General features: G+C 48.0%; 1 protein-coding gene across 4 annotated transcripts in view; it reads left to right on the plus strand.

Annotated features, from left to right (window-relative positions):
* The window catches only part of LOC144178522 (irregular chiasm C-roughest protein-like), a 413,379-nt gene that overhangs the window by 275,563 nt on the left and 118,916 nt on the right, over positions 1 to 18,900 (plus strand). The window contains exon 1 of one of the 4 annotated variants that reach the window (XM_077706441.1): positions 4,000 to 4,387. The exons of 2 other annotated variants lie outside the window; for them this stretch is intronic. The gene's annotated coding sequence lies outside the window, so the exon portion shown is untranslated. Of the gene's footprint in view, positions 1 to 3,999; positions 4,388 to 6,884; positions 7,003 to 18,900 lie in introns of those variants that run through there. One more of the 4 variants, XM_077706442.1, reaches the window with a different exon arrangement.

Consider the following 18,900-nt stretch of genomic DNA (forward strand, 5'->3'; position numbering starts at 1 on the left):
CTGCCCCCTCGACGCTTCCTCGCGCAATTGCATTTTTTTAATGCTGCGTTCGCGCCCATTTTCATTAGTTTTCTGTACCTGATTATTTCGCACAAAATTCCCCGAAACCAGTGTTAAACAATGTCTGAAAAACAACAACCATATTACGCTGAGCTGAAGTTCCACAGTTAGACGCTAGATATCAAATGACCAGTCAGAAATTGCTTCGTAATGAATCCGTGAAGGTTCTGGCTTTGGTTTAATATCGAAGTATCAATTAATTCATAACTTAAACAGCCCATGCTTTCATAGAATCTGGAAGGCGGAAGAAGGAAGAATAGCTCTTTTCGATTTTACCCTTTTTTTTTTTGTTGTTGTTGTTGTTGTTGTTGTTGAAAAGTAACACAAAAAATGAGAATGCACCTCGCATGGGAGATGTTCACTCATGAATTTCCTATTAACCTCTCCTCTTAAGCATTTCGCCTGGTTCTCGCCAATGTCCCTCCTCGGATTAAGGCACCGATGCTTGCATGTGCGTCTGAGTCACATACATAGCAGCGGTGGTAGTTTGATAATAGGTTATAGTGACATAATCGGCAGAGGTTCACGCATTGTTGGTGTCTTGTGATATGAGAGCACGTTTTCTCAATAGGTCAGGTACGCGCTATTTCCGACAGATTGTGGAAGCACCGGTGGCTCGCAATTTGTGTAATAATTTTGACGCCATTATTCCTAGTCAGCACACAGGATACTGTCGTTGGTGTTGTTTTTTAAAGACATAGTCTTTCTTGGGCTGATTGAACGCAGAAATTTTGGTCTGTCTGTCTGTCTGTCTGTCTGTCTGTCTGTCTGCCTGTCTGTCAGTCCCTCGATTCAGCCGCCCGGCCTTAAGGCAGAAACTGAACAATAGGTTTATATACCCACAGCCAAATATAAACGTCTAAGTACGGTGTCAATGTTCGTACTTCTCAAAAGTGTTGAGTAAAAAAAAAATATTACGCATATCTGAGGCAAGTCATCAATTCGTAAAGGATATTCGCAGCGTTCCTTTACTAAAAATACACGGATGTTTGAATTATTGAAAAATACGCCCATAAAAATACACAACCGGTCGCACACGGCTTCCCTAGCGTCATTTTAAGAAATTAAACGGCAACAGTAACGAATGACTCGATGGCGTTTGGAACGCACGTAACGTAGAATTCTTTATTCACGCCCATCTCCGCCGCACGGCTGTGCTGGCATCGAGGCCCACAGCGTGGAGCAGTGGAACGCGGTGAATTCAAATTGACTTGGGTGAGAGGAGTGAGACTGGAGAGGAACAGCATGAGAGGTGAGCGGGAAAAACAAGGGGGGTGTTTATTTGCCAGGGCTGCAGGACGACTATCGTCTTTCGTCGACAATTGCAACGAAGTGAGTAGATACGCGGCCATTTTTTCTCCCCTTTTTCCGTTCCTCTTTTGATTTCACATAATTATTACGGTTCACAGCTCTAGAAATTAAAAAAAGTGAATTATCAATATGACCAATTGTCTCCCATTATTCTGGTACTAGAAATTTAATAACCTTGACAAACGATTGGGGTTGATAACCTTCCTAGCTGAAGTCGTCCTGCGTCACACCGCTTTACCACCACCATCGTCATCATCATCATCTATCTGTGGAGTTTTACTGCGGGACGAACGCTTCTCCTACGGATTTCCAACCGCTTCTCTGTTTTCGTCGCATCCGAATTCATTCGTTTCCCCCGAATATTCCTATGGAGTTCCTACAGTGAATTTTCTGTACCTGCCAGAATTGCGATTCCATTCCCAGAGGATCATTCTGTGACTCAGGAATCGCGCTGAGTAACTCACAAAGCTCGGCATTGTTTCGTACTCGTAGCTGCACTACCGACTTACGCAATAAGTTAGCGTCTGTGTCGAAATTTTCAGATAAAAAAGAGAGAAAACAGCGGAAAGAGCCCGAGGGAGTGAGATATTTAAGCTTCTCTGCCAGAAATTCGCGTTAAAAGAGCACGTTCATGCGGCGCATATGCCGCAAAGAAAGAAGTAAAGCGGAGTGAATGAAACGTCGCTGAAATTACCCACGGACGAAAGGACGAACAGCGGAACCGGAAGTAGGCAGGAGACAGCGTTGGCGCAACTGTCCCGCGTCCAACGTTTCCGCTGCGTGGCGTTGTCCGCGTCGGAAGTTGTTTTTTTTTTCCTCCCTTGTTCGCGCGGCGTCGCCCTGCGGTTCCGGCGCCCCATGTCGTCGCAGAAGAACCCGCTCTGTTTTGCGTCGCTGCGCCGTCTTCACGCGGCCACGATATGCGCTTCGCTCAGAGTTTGGCCTGCTTTAGCTCTCCGATTCGTTGGGATGTCATTTCGGCAAGTTTTCAGGAACTTTGGAGTATTACGTAACGTAAGTAAGGAGTCTTTGCGAAAGAAATTCCCGGTCTTCTGCGCCACCATGGGCGATTTAACTACGCAATGCTAGAAGATTTTTCGTCGGGCATCGATTTTTTTCTTTAAATATGAATCCTCATTACTGTACACGCGCCAATTCTTTGTGATCGTGCTCTGCAATTTTGGCTGCGTGAAATCGCGGAGCTAGAACATAGGGAGAGGGACAACTTCGGGGGAGGACGCGCCGCGGTGTCTCAGCGGCTAAGGCATTGTGCTGCTGAGCTAGAGGTCGCGGTTTCAATTCCCGGCCGCGGCGGCCGCTGTTCTGATGGAGGCGAGAAGCAAAAACGCCCGTGTGTACGAGATTTCGGCGCGCGTTAAAGATCCCCAGGTTGTCAAAATTAATCCGGAGTCCTCCACTACGGCGCGCCTCGTCGCAATCAATGCCTACAATCAATCAACTTCGGGGGAGGATGACGCTGCTGTCGTGTTCTTCTGGGAAGATAATTTTGGACAAAATAAATGGTAGTCTATGCAGACTGTGTGCTGAGGAGAATAAAAAAAAACTGCTTTCCCGCGGCAACCGAAACCAGTGACAGCCACCTATGGCAATGATCCGTTAAAAATTTAAGCTACAATAAAGGTACTGCGAGGTGTAAACAGTGGAGTTAACATCTATATAGTGATTGCGTGGTCCAGAAACGTAATTCTCCTGTGCGATCAAATAATATTTCAATGCACACCGTAGCTTCAAAATGGAGTTGATTTCGTAACTGGCTGTTGAGCTTTATAACTGGGTGGAGTAGTGAGCAGATAGGGTACATGGGAGGGGGGGGGGCGGTATTAGAATTCCATAGCCTTTCATCCTGGCCTGTTGGTTTTTTTTTTTTTCGCTTCATATGCGGCAATCTCCTCTCGCCACCAGCCAGCCGTACCCGCAACCTTCGGAGTTCCCTAGTGTAGCGTGGCGTAAGGAGAAAATTACTACTCCCGTGAAATTATTTTTTTGCGGAAAGTATGAACTCGACCAAATGGTGTAGACTGAGCTCGCAGTTAAGTTTTCGTACTTTGGTCAGGCGTTGATCCCGAAAGGAAACATAGTGGATTCTTATACAAACATTGACAGTGGAACGGAATGAAACAGCAATGTACTGAGTGCATTTGAATAGACTTGCTGCATTCTTCGGCATACAAGCATCCTTTGTGGTATCGTTCGTTGCAGAAAAATGGCGAAGAACTAGCACAGCTCAAAAAAGAAAGCTTGTTTCACGGCAGCGCAACTAGAATCCAAATTGGCGTTCAGCACACAGTTTAGACGCAACCATCCGACCCAGCGCAAAAACCAACTGAGAAAATCCTAAACGGGGAGTGCCCTCCGCGAGAATAATTTATTTTTGTTGCGCGGACCTCGGGCCTCTCAGGAAGAGGCTGTTACCAAAAAACTTTTCTCCGGTCCTTGTCGGTGCATGCCCTGCACGCGAGCTGCGTTGTGCATCGGCTCAACGGGGAGGAAGATAGGGAGGGGAGGCGCGCCAGCAGCAGCAGCAGCGGCGGCGGCTTCGGCGGCCATGTGACCCGCGAGACGCGCCGCCGTTTGGGCCGGAGGAGCCGACCCGGCAGTTCGCGACGGAGCGCCCAGCGAGTCGTCATCCTGCTCCCGCGCCTCCGCCGTCGCGGTCCCCTTTGAGAGGAGGGAGCGCGCGAGGCCGCCCGACGCTTTGCTGCTGACTGCGCGCACGTGGTGGCCGCTCGCCGTGTCTTGTCGTCCCGTGACACGTCGTCAGGAGTTCGAGCTTTCCTCTTGGCGCTCCCGGTCGTTCTTCTCTGAACTGCCGCTGCGTCCGTCGCCCATTTGTGGGACTGCTTTGGATTATCGAGGGAGTCGCCGCCTCTGGAACGGAAGCGACCCCCTGTTGTCTCTAGGGACTTCGTCACGTTGCTGCTGCCTCTTCGGGAAGCAGATTCTCGGATCAGAGAGGTCGCCGTTTCCTCTGCTGTGTGAGGCAACAACAAAAATGGTGAGTTTTGACGATAGATAGAAACTTTGTTAGCCCCGGGATGGTGGGGACGAATCAGCCACCTCGGTCCAGGCAGCCGCTGAGGGCTCCGATGATGTAGGGAATTGGCCTAACGTCTTACAAGAATCGCGATTGTACTCGGCTGTTTTTTGTTGCTTGTGCTGCGTGCCTGACGTAGACTGAAGCACGATTGCTTTTCTCTTCCTCGCTTTGCAACCGCGATCCATTTACCTTGATTATTTTTTTCGCCACTTTATTGCTTTTTCAAGCCCATAAGTTTATCGTCCCGTCTCCTGGTTAACCATCGCTTAAAGTGTATTCCGTTCCCCCTGCATTTCTGCTCTTAGGCGAAGCTATACTGTTCGCGTTCAATTTTTCTAGCGACACGCTACAGAAAGGGAATCATTACCCTTCTGATACTTATGGACAACCTACACGAAGTTATTATGCTTCTTGTTAGTTTTTCATGCAGTAATTGTTGCGCACGTAGGAACCAAATTGCTAAACACGTACTCTTATAGTAGTTCGGGGTACGGAATCGGACTTATCGAATTCAGTTTGCTTTTTGTCGATCCCTGGAAGGCAGCGGGGCAATAATCCCAAATGCACAGTCGTCTTCATGTTGTTCGTAGCTGTACGGCTGCCGTGATCTATAAACGTTCTCATATGTCATCTCTGGTTTAGCATATCCCTTGCATATTTGCATTATTCCGAACTGCCTTCTAAACGAAAATATTGAACGTGTCAACACGGTGCAAAAGTAACGTTCGTCTTTTAGCATCCCCGAACAAGTATAATCGCTCGATATTCACTGCCGGAGAAGGAGCAGCAGATTATGCAGTGTACAGAGTGAAGTGTTTCCGTATAGATTTATTGATTTGACCCGACCTTATCCAAGCAGTTTATGTTGTACTGGAGCACGAGTCTATTATTTCTTGTTTCGAAGAGAAAAAAAAAGCTTGCGGAGAATTTGTGTAAGTTTAAATATTCCTGTTATGGTTACCGTTCGTAACCGGGCGAAGATAAACAGAGGTGGGTTTTCGTCGCGGCTTCGGCGCTGAGCCGCATAGCTTGTTTAGTTAACGTATTGTATACTTTGTGCGGCGAACACTGTTATTTCCGCCGAGATAAAAGCGAGTTTCTGGCATCCAGGTTGAGTGTTTGTTATCTTCAATGTTGAAACGTGAGGTTCTCAGCTGGGCCTCTCTCACAGTTTTTCCTAAGGAGCTTACCGCCCGAATAGCCGACGATGGAGCGGCGGCCGCGTACAAAGCTCCCTCCGTGCCTTTCTGCCTACTAATGGCGGTTAAGGCGAAAAGCTGGGCCAGTTGGTTATCAATCGTCAGCGTAGAGCACGCGGGTATCCAAAGAAAAATGCCCCAGTGCTTTCTCTGTGTAACACTTCATCTCCGTAAGCGTTCGTTTACGCAGCCAGTACACTTTGTGGTACTGCAGCGAAGGCTGCCGTGTAGACGATGCAAAGTTTCCTTACATTTCCAGTTGTATAAATTGTCTATTTAGGTACTGCTTGTGATGTTGTACACAATTAAAATACTTCCCGAATTCCGCATTTGTGGATTTTCGCCGCAGATTGGAAAATTTTTGGTGAAACACACTGATCTCAGAGCACATTCAAGTGCGCGTGTATAGCGAGAAGCTGTTACCAGCGGCACGATGCGGCTCGAAAGCGTCGGAATTAAGCCACTTCGAAAGTGAAATTAGGGTTGTAGTTATGTCATGGTGTTCACAAATAAAACACTTTCGCCTTTGTAACGCCGAACAGTCTTTTCAGGCCTACTTGGTTGCCCAAATTCTGTAACAGGGACTCCTGTAACTGTTTTTTGTTGTTGTTGTTTACCAGATTCTGTGTGAGCTGCCCTTTTTGCTTGGATAATTTCTGTTGCGTATGGGAACAATCTTTACGGAACTGTGTGATATTGGTCCCAGGAGTCACATGAATTAGTTCGTTGACCCGTGAAGTCAGATCTAAACATAATTGCATTATCTAGAGCTAATCGCATTATCGTCTGCTTAGAAAGGCAGCTAGAGAGCACAGCCTAGCCTATCGCTCATTCGTTTATTGCAATTTTGAATCGTACGTGCTTAGCTGCCCCACCGAACCATATCTTCTGTGTCAACAAATCACGCAGGCGCAAGTGATAGCAGGCATGTCAGGGATGCCTCCTACCGTCATAAACGGTTACATTTTCCAAGCGATAATAAATAAGCGCGTCTCTGTTAAAGCGTCGATAGTGGGCGTGACCCCTAGGCTCTCTCGAGCATTATAGCACGCTTTCAAAAGCAAAAAGCCATTAAAAAAAAAACCAATGCCGTTTACCGCTCGGAGTGCGGTTTGTCCGACTGCGTCCCTCGTCCGTTGAACCCGATAAGAGTCGTTCGTTTTCTTTTTATCGGAGGCTGCCAGTCCTGGCGAGTTTACTGCTGGGCCGCACGCGCACATTCGTCCTTGCGTGAAAGCCGAAAAGAGGCCCGGCTGGTCAGCACGCAATCGGATTCCTACCGAGCAAGCAAAGTTTCGGCAGCCTTCCCGCAATGTGTGTACGCGTTCCCGCTTCGACTGGAGCGCGCATCGCTACAGCGCGGAGTGTTTCCGGGTGTGTACCGGCGACAGCTTACATGAATTACAAGCCGTAACGTAATTTGTTCTCGTCATTACCTCCCCTACACCTAAGGCCAAGTTCACACTGTTGCCGCAACTGTAGTAATAACTTTAAAGAAAGACGTCATTTCACGCCTGAGCCAACCGAGCTGCGTGACGCCGTTTGTTTTTTACCCCCATAGATGGATTTTGCGTCGGTAGTCTGAACGTAGCATAAGTCTTAAGGCAGCACGGTGGAAGGAATTTTAAGATATGCCAATCATTTTGTTTCTGTCGAGCTTTTGGCTACAACTATCCAGCCACGTTTTAGGGCCGTTCTAGCATCGTAACGAACGAAGGAACTAAATATGCAGTGCACGTAAGTGGTGCGGCAGTACGCACTCATTCACATTCGCACTCTTTTTGTAAGAGGCGGAGAACGCATGCGCACCTCGTGATCGTACCAGTGTGCTTGCTTCGAAAGGAGCTTAACTCGCGCCGCACATACACGGAGCGGTAGTAGACGCTGATTCACATTTTCGCCGCGGCTATGAAGCTAGCGCTCAAACCCGAATACAGATTGGCAAGCTGAAGTCGCTCTAACGTCAATGATTGGGCCGTAAACATCTTTTAAAACCCGGCCGTGACCCAGTGGTCAGGTGGATAAGGCGGGGCCACGCGAAGGACAAGCCACGGAAGAGGATCTCCTCTAGGGGGACATAGTGTCGTTCAGTCGTCCGGCGTCTACGATATGGAGCGAATGTGATCGATTAGAAAGAAGCGACGGAGCCTACAAAAACGGGCCTCTTCTTGTTGGTGAGCCTTTATGCATGATGCTTCGTATGTCGTAGACAATCAGCATAAGTGGTTCTGCAACGTTTGTTCAGATTTGGAGCATTTGTGCGCTCACTTCAGAGGGTTATTAGCGTCGTCGTGGTTTGTAGCCCCGTATGGCGGTTTATTAGGAAATACAGAACAAGCTACAGATAGGGCTGTTAAAGTGAGGACACTTCCAGGTGCAGGCAATGAATTGCTCAAAAAATGTTTGATGCCAGTTTGGGGCATAAAATATCGCGTCACAACTCAGACTCCGTTTGTACACAGATGACCCGTTTCAGGCAGGGTACTTCTCTATTTTCTATATTTTCTAATTACAATAGCCCGATGTAACTTTGCAGATTTACTAAAAGTAATAGTTCCGACGTCTAAAAATGCCGTTGACGACTCCTGAGTATTCTATATTTTAAGGAGCTTGTTTACAAACGCTGAGCACGGAAAAGTTGCTATGCATGACCGAACAACCGTCCTCGTTTTCTGCAAAGAATAAAGCAGGTATACCCGTGATATGAGGGAAATAATTACCAAATGATGGAACAAAAAAAATTGCCGTGTACTGGTGTACGGCATCTGACTCATCGGTGTCGTTTTCTTTAAATGTGGGGCTAACCAATAAATTTCAACCCGTTAGGCCCAATCGCTTCTCATTCTAAGCCCTTACCTGCATTCTTGCTCTTTGTTCAGAATTTCCTAACAAAGGCAGTACTTTCGCTTGTATTGAAGTCGACCAAGCGTCAAGCACATCTTCGCGGTGTTGACAACGGCACTTTGGTATCGTTTGGTGCGTCATTTTCATTTACATGTGCGGGCCTTGGCTTGGTCTTGCGACGTCACTGGGAAACATAAATCTACGATCATGCGAGAAACCAGTTCCTCGTTCCAGAAATACGAACGGAGCCGATCTCTCGTGTCAGTTGTTTCCTTTCGTACTTACGCGCCTGGCCGTTTCTGATCGCGATTCCATGGACAGGCGAGACGTGACCAAGTTCTGATAATGGTATACTTTTTGAAGAAGCTCTGATATATATATATATATGTGTGTGTCTGTGTGTGTGTGTGTGTGTGTGTGTGTGTGTGTGTGTGTGTGTGTGTGTGTGTGTGTGTGTGTGTGTGTGTGTGTGTGTGTGTGTGTGTGTGTGTGTGGCGTGCGGTGCGAGGGCAATGGGCGGTAAGAAAAAATACATGCCGCGAACCAAGAAACGGCAGAAATGTCGGTTGCGTGGCACCTTCATACATAACGAAAAACGATTTCCTTAATTAAATTTGATTCCAAGTTGGTCCGGCGCCGACTTCGCCCGCCCCACGGCGAAGCTGCCGCTGCGGGGGCGATTATAGCTGGCCGAGCTCTTGTGATGGACTGCCGCACGACCCCGACCGACACCGGGACGTGGCGTACGTGACCCCGCGTAAGCGATCGCCGGAGAAACGAAAAGCTGTGTGCGCAAGGGGGTGGAGAGGAAATAAGAATGGAAGAAACGCTGCCTCGAGCGTAATTATGGTCAGGATTTGTGGCTCTGCCCGCGCGTTTCGGGGCCGTGATGCGCCCGTCGGATGTAGCGCGTTATAGTACACGTCTAACAAATGCGGCATCAAAAACAAATGGTGTGCGCGAAGAGAGGGGGAACTTCGGCGGAAAAGTTGGCGTGTGCGGAGCTAATGTTTCTGCCTGGCATAACAGAGAGGTGTCTCGTCGGTTTGATCCGGTAGCGCGTAGCAAGACGTTTGTCCGGAGCGCTGAAAGACAGGCAAGAGACCGGCTTACCACGCGCTGGCATGGAGCGATTTGCGCGCGTCTGGCAGCCGTCGACGTCTCCTAGTGGCGAGGCGAAACAGATATTGGAGAGGACAAAATTCAAGAAAATACACCGCCAATTTGACAAATTAAGCGGTTTTTAGCTAACAAACCTTTCTGGCAGACGGTGGTGGGGTAAATTGTCCTCTGCAACGTCCTTCGCGTCGCCGCCAGGAGACGCCAGACGCGAGCAAAACGCTCCACGTGGTTGCCGTTAAGGCGCTTTATGAACTGACCGAGGATTCCTGAAGTGCTTCAATCTCTAAGACATCCACAAAACGGATAAGCGGTCGTGCATCGACATTCAAGCGCTCCTTAAGGAAACTTCATGCTGCTAAATTTGAATTTGCAGTTTATTTCTACGCCGTATAACTTTAGTAGAGTTCAGTTGAAGATGTTCTGTCGACCGCTAAATACACGACCCATGGAGGTGACACCGGAATGGCAGGATGTTTAAGAAAATGTGCAATTACCTAAACTATTCCCTGTAAAAAAGTAGGCTGACCGGACAGCGGGCGCGCCACTGGAATGTAAAAGCGTGAACACAGGAACAAATCCTTTGCGTTTTTTTTTTGCTTCTCGCATTGTCCTTCGTACTGTAATGCCTGCACCCAAAGTTTCTTACGCTCCGTAACCAAGGTATTGCAAGGACGATATTGTGCAGCTTTTATCATTTTTCCAGTTTGACTACAAAGCATACTGCTGTACTCGAATTGACAGCACCGGTGAAGTATAATGGTCACGGCACGTATAGTCATGGATTAATGAAACGCAATCACAAAAATATGAACCGGAACACCCAAAGAGCGCTATTTATTTCCATACAATGCCTTCAATTACAAGGGTTAAATGAAGTGTGGTTTAATTAGAGTAACAAAGTTGCGAAATGTGGCTTTTCGAATATACCAATATTGCGCCATTACTGCACTTCCACGAACAGTAGTTTTCAGTTTTGTGCGTTGTGGTTCATATTTTCGTGTTCGCATTTCATTTTCCATGACTATACATTAAGCCTTAACCCCTCATGCTAACAAAGGTGTCCACATTTTATTGAAGGCGAACGAAATTGTAAAATGTAAAAAGAAACAGTGCTTGATCCCCCCTGTCTTAGAAATCGCTAAAACACGAAAGGGAAATGTTCAGCGAAATCTGCAGCTGAGCATGATTTTCGGGTCGGCGGCTGTCTTGTGGGTGTGCTTGGCGAGCGACGTCCTGGTGGCAGGTCGCTTCGGCAAAGGTGTACTGGCGTCATTTCCGTGACAGATATAACGTCATTGAAATCTTGGTGTATCCCGACATGAAACACTGTCGTGTTAAAATATAAAACCTGAAAACGAACAACTCTAAATATAACGTACTCTTTAGTACTAAAGGTTGCTCCCCCGCAAGAAGACCCTGTGTGCTGGGGTGCACCCTTTAGAGGCCGCCGCTTGCTTCGTTGTACTGACGTTATTTCCGTGACGGATAGGACATCATTGAAATCATTGTGTATCCAGGAATAAAACACTTTCGTGTTTAAAAAAACGAAGAATGGCGTGGACAGGTGCGCACCTTCCTCAGTGCGAAATTCCGCCACTTCCAAACTTTTGCCGAAAATATCATGAAACAACCCTACCTACTTACCAGAGCCCACGCCAGCACGACAGCACGCTCGTCCTGCGCCCCTGTCTGTGTACCGTCTGTTTAGCGACCAGGCTTAACAACAACGGCTCGGAGGGAGGTGCGATACACGTGTCCAAACGTGACAGCAACGCGGTGAAACTACACGCTCTCTCTCGCCACAGGTTGCGCCGCGCAACGCGCACTTGTCTCTTCTGGCGTGCGCGTGCCCGGCTCGCACCCTAAAACCATGGCATGCAATCAACGGAGAGGCGCCGTTGCCATGCGCGCGAACAAAAGTAATGCTCCCCGCTTATCTCTTTGGCGGTAGATACGTGCGCTTGGCACGGTGGCGGTAAATGAAGCTGGGAAGTACGTGACCTTTGCTTTTCCTGCATACGGAAAGCAAGGGGGTCGACGACAGAAGAGAAAAGGCGGAGCTGAGATATAGAGGTTGCTTTACGCTTATACGGCCACTGCAATACGAAGGAAACTAAGAAACTCACGCACACCTCTTCGCGCACACTTGTGTGTGTGTGTGTGTGTGTGTGTGTGTGTGTGTGTGCGCGCGTGCGTGCGTGCGTGCGTGCGTGTGTGTGTGCGTGCGTGCGTGTGTGTGTATGTGTCTGTGTCTGTGCGTGTACTTGTACGTGTGTGTGGTGTGTGTGTCTGTCCGTGTGCGTGTGTGTGTGTGTGTGTGTGTGTGTGTGTGTGTGTGTGTGTGTGTGTGTGTGTGTGTGTGTGTGTGTGTGTGTGTGTGTGTGTGTGTGTGTGTGTGTGTGTGTGTGTGTGTGTGTGTGTGTGCTCTCATTCTATTCAAACAGACGGGGTGTTTTATCACGAAAGTGTTTTGTTCTCGGATACACAAATATTTCACTGACGTCGTATCGGTCATGGAAGTGACGCCAGTACAACGGAGCAAGCGGCCTGTCAAGGGTGCACCCCTGCACGCAGGTCTGCTTGAGGGGAAGCAACATGTAGTACTAAAGAGTACGATATACTTAGGGTTGTTCGTTTTCGGGTTTTATATTTTAAGACGAAAGTGTTTTGTGCCGGGATACACAAGACTTCACTGACATCATATCCGTCTCGGAAATGACGCCGGCACACGTTTGCAGAGGCGACCCGGCTGCAGGACGTCGCTCGCCAAGCACACCCACAAAGCCCGCCTACCTGCAAATCATGCTCAGCTGCAGATTTCGCTGCACATTTCCCTTTCGTGTTTCATCGATTCCTATGACAGAGAAATCAATCACAGTTTTTTTTATTATACTGTACGAAAAATCAAAAGAAAACCCACACCAGCTTGCCCTGACACTACACGGGAAAAGTCTATAGTCGCGAGCATTGCCCTGAGAGTACGAGGTTTAGGTCGTCATTGAACATCAGTTTCGAGATGGCAGTCATCCGCTGCTGTGATAAACCGTGTCCCGTGAGCAGCTTTTGGTTCAGCAGGCGGTACACGTGAACTCCTCATGAAGCGAAGTCCAGGAGACAGTGAAGTTCTTATATTGCCTTCGCAAAAAGAAGAAAAGAGATTAATAGAAAGGCTAGTTCTTTTCTTGAGTCTCACTAGAGGATTGCAGTATTATTCAAGCCTATAAAAGAGCCAGAGAAAGTTTTTAGCACGTGAGGTACCCTTCTTCAATGCCGGCTTTGTCATTTTACTTTGTCTGAGTCACACTCTTAAATATTTATTTCAGAAGTGCCACTCGGTGACGTTGTCGAGAGTACACGCGAAGGTGGATGTTGTAGGTATTTTTAGGGTAACTTCATACGCATAACGCATTATATTCATCAGAATACCGAGCCTACCGAGGGTATCGAACCTAAGCTGACCCAACGAAACATTTCTTCGAAATTCTTGTGAGGATGAGGTTTCCCGTGGCCCCCTGCTCCACTGTTTCACCTCTTCCCACAACAAAAATCTTTCTTTTATCCCCAACGGGGAGAGCGTTCCCGCTGGCCTTTGCATTCGAGATTCGTACCTGCCCACCTTCCCGTGCAACACTCGGTCACGTTGTCACGCACGAGTGGTAATAAAGAGTTATAGCAGAGCGGAAAAACGGTCACAGTACGGTACCCGCGTACGCCTGCGCATGCTCTCAACCAGTTTTTTCGCCTCGGCGCACGCGTAGTGGCGCCGGTCACCTAGCGGGTACCATACCTGGACCGATTCTTCGCTATGCTATAACTCTCTAATATTTGCAGTAATAGATTACGAGTAACGGCGTAATCAACAATGCGTTACAATTTTTTTTTTTTTTGGGGGGGGGGGGGGGGGGGAATTCAATAGCGTACTCGTTACCGACGTACTTCGTAGGTTGATATTACTTGTTACAGTTTATTCGAGAAGCGCCTTCCCCACCTTCTTAAAAAGAAAGCGACAGCATCGAAACTCGAACGGCTCTCTTATGCGCCTTTTATCAATTGATACAAATTCTTTTAGATACTCTGCCTCTTTTGCCAGCAATGGCTACCAACTAACTACTAACTAAGTACTAAAGAGTACTAAGACATTCACCCTCGAGGCCCTAAACTATACAGACTAATTCACAGATTTCCCGTGTCACTCTGTCACAGGTCTTAAACAGCACATTCGTCTACGTTTCCTAATGTCTCGATGGCAACTAGCCCAACACCAAGCTTCACTTCTCATCTATTTTTCCCGCAGCAACTAAGCCACACTCCTGTATTTAGCTATTCTTCTCGTGACATTGAGTGTAAAAAATCGCACGGGTTTTGACGACTGTCACTCGCACTCCGTCGGTATTACGAAAGGCGGGGGACCTTAACTCTGTTTACAGCGAAGTTGCGGACTTCGCTGAAACTATACAACGTACATACAGGCTAGAATACCCATACGTACACAAGTATGCACGTGTAAAATAAATGACAAATGTTTGCTACTAAACTTACTTCATTCTCCCTGTGAACTTGTTTATGTTTCTGTTGATGGCCGAGTAAGCGAAAGTTTCGTGAAGCACTTTTACCAGCGTGTTTAAGTTTTTGCGGTAACCATTGAGGTTAGAAATTCTTCGTCTCAGTCAAGGCATTGTTTCTTTTTAACACGGCCATCCAAGAATGCCGCTAATTGCCACAGTTCTGATACTTCTAACTTACACGGACAAAAGAGTTGCGGTGGTCGATTTATTCGAGGCAACACGAGTAACGCATCTACCCAGCCGAAAATAATGATAACAAAAATTTCTGTAGTTTGTCGTATTTTTGGGTGTCGTTTTATCGTCTTATCGTATTCTTATCGTGTCGTGATTCTGATGTTCGGTCGTATGTCGTATTCCTGTCCTGATTTTGATCTTCTGTGGTCCCGAATTCCTGTCTTGGCGTGATCCTGATGTTCCATCAGTAGTTCACGTGGTTTGAATGATATTGCCCATTGGGAAGAGTCGCGTAAATGGCAGTTCTGTTGTGACTACAGGAATGTTTGTCGTTGAGAAAATTGACTTCTTTGTTACGACAGAAATGGGCGTCGTAACCACAGATGGCTTTGTCAACAGGACTTCTGTTGTCACAACAAAGGTTTTGTAGCGTGAGCTACACTGGCCGAGGTTGAGCAATTTCGCGTGGCTCCTGGAGAGCCGTGCTGCGCATGCGCCAGGAGCAGTGCCGTCTCACGGCGCACAGCTGGCGCGCCGGAGCCGCCTACGCCGCCGCGATTGGATTGGATTGAATTGGATTGGATTTAAAATCGTTTTAGCAGCAGTAAGCATGATAATTACCTAATCCTAGACAACCAGGAAACCTTAGAATAACCATCTGAACCTTAGCTCACGCTACGTATATCCGGCATAGCCGAGCCAAGCCACTGCTAATGTTTTTATCGTACGACAGGAATTCCTGTTACGTTTTTTCGGTATTCCTGTTGGGATTTTATAAAGGGTAGCTGTTTATTGGCACTTCTACAACAGTACATACAGGCCACTGTTATTTATTTATTTATATTTTCATACGAGTACCCAAAACGCCCTCACGGACGTACAATACTCTTACATGTTGACGAAAAGGGTTGCGAAGAGAACGGTATAAGTGGAACAACAAATTCTTAGTTTACGCTGACAATTTGAAGCATGCTGACGGTTTGAAGCATGCTGCGAGCACCACCATATTGGTGCCTGTAGAACGAAAATTAGGCTCCCTCATTGCGTGCGGCGCAACGCACGTTGTACACTTGTCTTCCTTGGTGTCCGATTAATCCCCTGCCTGCGTCCGTACGCTGTCGCTGCCGGAAACTGCGTGTCTCCAAGATGTCCATGAGAAAATCGGTCGCCGGTGCGAAGGCCTCGAATTTAGCAACGCGCGCCGTCCCCAGAGCGTCACCGGCGGACAACGAACTGCCCCATTATAATCGGGTCGCCGCGACGCTGGAATCGTATATGGCGTGCGTTTCTCTCATTAACGTACCGCGCATTCGTTTCCCGATCGCTCTGCCTTCTTCACTGGGACGCCGCTCTTCGTTTTTTCCTGCGTTCTCATTTCTGTTGTCAGCGTCGCACGGGCAGTTCTCGACACGCATTTAGCGCAATTACGGGGGCAGTTTCTGCACGCGGAGATGGGCAGATCGCATGAGCGTACAAATGTCTCGGCCGCGCGCGCACGCAACGGTTGAGGTATCTTGACGACTCGGCAGTCTCTGCGCGTGTGCACGTTCGTATCGCTGTCGAAAATGTGAACCAGGCACATATCCATCCACTTGTCGTCTCGATTGCTGCTAGCATCGGAACGTGGTACTTCTGAACCGGTTATTTTGTTTCAGAATTTTGAAATTCAGTCTCAGAATAGCGCAACGAAAAGCGTGGTTGTGGTGCGTTTCACGAGGTGCGTGTTTTATTTTGGTGACCTTCTCAACAGCACAGAAAAGGACAAAAGACAGATAGAGATACACAAAAAGGACTTGTCGTGTATATCTCTCTGTCTTTGTTTTTTTTTGTGCTTTTTTGCCTAGATTACGTACCAACATGCCCAGTTTTTTTCACGTTAGTAAGATTCTCTTATCTCTCGTCTCGCTGACAAGCTCTCAAGTCGTATTATATGTAACGTGTAACGTAACAAGGTGACCATAGCTTTGATGTATTGAGGCTCGTCGGTTTTTCAATGGGCCTCAACAGGGCATGAAGGTTGGGAAACGTTTCCGTATTTGATCAAGCCAATATTTTACAAGCCCCCCTTTTATAGGCTTCAATAATAGGAAACACACCGTGGAATTACGCGCTTGCTTCGTACCTTCCTCTCTCACTTCATTTTTTTTTTTTCGATGAGTTAATTCAAGAAATGACTGTTTGCTTCGCGTAGACGTTCACCCATACTTATCCAGGGCCATCCTTGTAACCGATGAACTATTGTGATTTTAGGCTGCAAAGCAACAACAATAAAAAAAAAAAAAACTTCGCGATGATGCACCTGAAAGTACCTTTTATTGTCATTGGTCCAAAGGTGTCCTAAGGCAAGGTGAAAATCACGTCTCACATTCGCTTCCGGCCTCATCGTGACGTTCAGCGCATCACGACGGGAGGAAAATTGCTGGGAGCCCCTTGCACCGTTGGCGGGCATTATAGTTCTCCTGTCATCTAAAGCGAGACAACATTGTGGCATCAGGGGCGTGACAAAAGAGCGCATGGTCGAGGTCGCTCATGTGTGTCCTGAGGCGTGCATCATCAGCGTTTGCCGCATGAATAGGCGCCCTGGTTTGATACCAGAAGATGACCGTCTATCATACATACGCTTTTTTTTCCTTGTGTATCCCTATTTTCGCAGTTAAATAAAAAATTAAAAAAAAAACAAAACAATGCCCACAGCCTGCCTTTATGGCAGAGACAGGCACTGAAAAGCGAAATTCCTGACTTCTTTTAACTCTTGTTTATGGTGATCGTGTACACTGACACCGCTCAAACGGCGAAGCACCCGTGCCGCTTCGGCGTCAATAGCGCGATCACCAAAATTTGCCCTCATAAGGGGCCCAAAACGAAGGATCGTCGCAAATCAGAACTGAGCGCGGAAAACCGATGACTTTCCGATGAGAAGGAGAAAGGAGGCGAGGAAGGAGCCTTGTTTTTATCTGGGTGGTCCCAGGGTTATGTTTGCGAGCTTTCTCGCGTATATGGCGCTCCGATTCGGCACGGCCCAGGGTTCCGACGGCGTCTCTAGCCGTCCCCATATACACCTGCCTATAAAAGCAGGCCCCCCAGCTGCAGCAGAATCTATCTCCAAGGTTTTCGGAGCGTATAATGACCTCGTCCCGGGTCATCAACTTCTTTCTCTCTTCATTTACGGGTCTGCCGGTGGTAAGCAGTGGGCGCGGGGCGGTGCGAAATAAGGGAGACAGAGAGGGTGAACGGAAGAGGGAGGAAGGTGCCTCGCTTGCCGCTCCTGGAGCAGATAGCGAATAGCGAACGCGCGATAACGACGCGGGCAGCCTTGGCAATCACGCGTTTATCGTACACCCGTGGCGGAGCCGAATATAAGGCGCGCATCCCTCCACCCTCCCATTTCGCTCTGTTTTCGGCAATTCAGAGCTTTTATGCCTGCCGTCGCGCCAGCCTTCTTCGCGCCGGTTTTGTGGGCTTGAAGAAAGAAAAAAGAGGGAGGGGCACACACACGTTCCTTTTACGGCATCGCTCTTCTTCTGTTTTGATTCATTTTCCCGATCACGTGTTTCCTTCTTTTTTCTTTTTTTTCTGTTTTCTACCCTGGTCGTACGTGCTTCTGTTGACTGCCACCGCTGCTGCTTCTCAGGCCAAACCACGTGCATTACTCGATCTGAGGCGCTGCTCCGGATACTGTACTTGGCGTCCTGTTTTTGTCCATGCACCCTGTTTCTTCTTCCCCTCTCCCGTAGATAAACCTACAGGCGGGCTTCCCCGCACACCTCGCGCGCTTCACACTCTTACACCACCATCGCGGCGCGTCGCGCATCTTCGCCGGCCTGGCTTTTTTTTTTTTTCCCGCGGGCGCGGCGACAAATAGCGCACCGCGGCCGCAGATAAAGGGAAACGAGCGTGTGTGCATAATGGCGCCGATATGACAAATGATGCCCGCCTTTCCCTCGCGCGAGTAATACGTTTTCTGCTGCTCCCACATCCGCGTTTGTTTTACCTCCTCCCTCTCCCCATCCCTATCCTCCTTTGCCCGGGCCCATCACGCTCTCCTGCTACGTGTTTTTGTGGCCATTATAGTTGTTGGCACAGTCGTCGTTGCGGCCTTGTCTATCATTTGAGCGTATCGCGTCGGCTTTCTTTGGTTTGCTTCTCTCATGACTGCGTTTCTCTTTTTGAAGGGAGAGAAAGGTGCGGAACGCAGGCCTTTGTTGCCATGCTTGCGATTGGGTGCCCCATTCCCTTGTACCGTGGTTCCGGGAAACCTTTGTCCACGAAAGGGCAGCGCAAATTTGTCAGATCGTTTTGCGTGGGTGTTGTCGCTTGTAGATTTCTCTCAAAATAAATGACTGTCTATGCCGAGGACATGGTTACCCTCTAGTTAAAAAACGTGAGCCCGAGTAACCTGACATTTCGGAGGAAACACCGCCATCAATTAATAGACTAAGAAACTCAAAATAACGCGTGCTTCATCCATGCGTCATATCCTTTTTGTTGGTCGAAGTCTTTACTAGAGCTCACGATGAGACTCAACGCTTTTTTTTTAGCTTTCTGACATGGTATATTGAAACTCTCT

The sequence above is a fragment of the Haemaphysalis longicornis genome, unplaced genomic scaffold, assembly GCF_048455015.1.
Source record: "Haemaphysalis longicornis isolate Haplotype H1 unplaced genomic scaffold, Haemaphysalis longicornis Haplotype H1 scaffold_4, whole genome shotgun sequence".
In the NCBI taxonomy this organism is placed as follows: Eukaryota; Metazoa; Arthropoda; class Arachnida; order Ixodida; family Ixodidae; genus Haemaphysalis; species Haemaphysalis longicornis.